This window comes from Ptychodera flava, chromosome 3 (genome assembly GCF_041260155.1).
Source record: "Ptychodera flava strain L36383 chromosome 3, AS_Pfla_20210202, whole genome shotgun sequence".
Taxonomy (NCBI): Eukaryota; Metazoa; Hemichordata; class Enteropneusta; family Ptychoderidae; genus Ptychodera; species Ptychodera flava.
The window spans coordinates 1,580,686-1,583,063 of NC_091930.1; positions in this window are offsets into that span (position 1 = coordinate 1,580,686).

Genomic DNA, 2,378 nt, shown 5'->3' on the forward strand with positions numbered 1-2,378 from the left:
GTAAATAGTTAGATTCTCCCCCCCCTCGGTTAACACAGGAACGGTAGCCATCTTGATTATCAAGTGATGTCTTCACTAGGTGACTAGGTGTTGTACGTTGAGAGTTCGAATCCCATCGAGAATTTACTGAATTAGATCATTTCTTTCTGTAGTATCAAACTTTGCACCGTGTCCAGTGATTTCTATCCAGGATTTGGTATGATTGGTGGAAACTTTCATTGAGGACCTTAAGCCATAGTTGAAGTCTTTCAATTTCGAGGCGCGTACCGCTTTTTTGCTTTTTCTCTGGCGTACACTGTTATTATGTGTAAGTACATCGTTATGGATATATGTATATGTGATTACGCTTTGATGAACCTACGCAGCTTTCATTTCAGCTGACGTTCGATGCTTTTATAGCTTCATTTGTTGACTACTTCAAAATCAAATACGACACCTTCATATTACCTGCAACTTAGTACTTATTGAATCTTCACAAGCATCCACCGCCGAAAACAACAACAACAACAAAAACAACAACAAAAAAGCAACACATAAAATAAAAGTATGGTGATGAAATTTCATCCTCTCAACATTCCCGTTCTGGTAGCAAGTATTGTATACAGTATCGAAACCTTTTAACATTATACTATCACTTGGAGTAGTATATTGCAAGATTACATTATGCCTTGTGCCAATGGATTGGCATCGTATAGATTCACGAACTCGGTTTTTACAATGTATTCGTCCAAGTACCATGCAATGTCACGGATAACAAGCTAGCAGCTCTTAGCAAATTCTCAAGAAAGTTGTTTTACGATTAAAGGTTATATAGTAAGGTAACTAGAACGAATTTGAAATCTCGACGGGAAAGTAAAAGAAGCGTATAACTTCTACAGAAGAATACGTGCAAGTTCCGATTACAATGACTCACAGTATGTTTGGATAGTACAAGAGGACTAGCACTTTTTACTTACAATGCACTTAACACTCCTAACGCGTGTGGATTAAGTCCCCCACGCTTCACTGAATTCGAAAAGCTGCCCATTTTAACCTTGGAACGCATGCGATGTGAAGCGTTATTATTGATCATGTCGTTTCGCGTATGCACAACAACGATAAGTGCTGCCCATAGTCGATGATAAATTGGCCAAAAATAGGCGTAGGCACAGTCAAAGTGTTTGGCGTCAGACCTGCCATCAGTCTCTGAGATTTGAACTACCACTTCAAGATGAGATAAGGTGGGTGAACTTCTAAGAGCAGTCGTACGGGTGGTGTCATAATGGTGAACGAGTGTTGTACATCCATCTTGATCAAGAGAATGTATAAAGTTCACTCAGACTCATTTCACTTGACTTAACGAAACCATCTCTATAAGATGAGAAATTTGAAATGCAAACATTCGGCACTTAATAGATTTCATCTGCTCCTAAACCGATAAATTACTGGTAGTTCTAACTATGCACTGCCACAAAACTTTTGACACAGCAAACTTTTTTTCTGAAAGAAAACTGTGTATCGGGCACAAACGCGATTTTTTTGGCGCACCCGTGTCAGTTTACTGTACAGTCACTACGAATTTGCGCACGACCATCGCACTATATCCGAAGCAACTCGCTTCAATTGCAATGACTTTCGTCATCATGCACGTGTTTGATTTATCCAAGGTCTCTCAATGGGGGCGCATTAGTGGTGCGAGTGTTTGCGAGTATTTATGATTGGAACAACACACACACCTCTGTAAGTATGTTTGGCACGTCGCTGTTCTACCAAATGTCATCGCTGCTGAAACACATAAAGGCACGTGGTTGCCCCATGAGCAGGGTTGTAAAAAAAATTACCGACCTTTTCCAAACCCATCCCCTACTAGTAAGTGAAAGGTACTGCATACCCAACTCACATTTCCTCCTCACCTAGTGTGTGCAGGGACTGTGCCCCACCCTACGATTTTGAACAATCATGTGATTTCAAAACTTATACTGCTCACATAAGACCAAGGTATCTATACTTGTTTATGATACATTCTACTTAACTTCCAAGTTTAAACTGTGCACGACCACGGTGACCTAGGCAATCCGCTAACCCCTAACCCTATCACCCTATCCCCCTGCTGACCGATTAAAGTCGTTCCCAAACCTGACCCCAAAACAAAATTCAAGATGACATAAGTAGTGCAAGAAGTCATAAGGTATCGTTTTCATTTTTAGGACTATAAGGTGTTATCGAGTTGTGTGTTTGAAACAGCTACTCAAATTTGAGGTGGATGAGTGATACAATGACGGGCCTGCGTCCTACATATTTAGCAGTAAATCAGAACGAGAAGGCCCTAAAGGTCTTTTATTACCACAATGAATTCTTCTATGCTTAACGTCATATGCTGGCGTTCCGCTAGTAAAAGG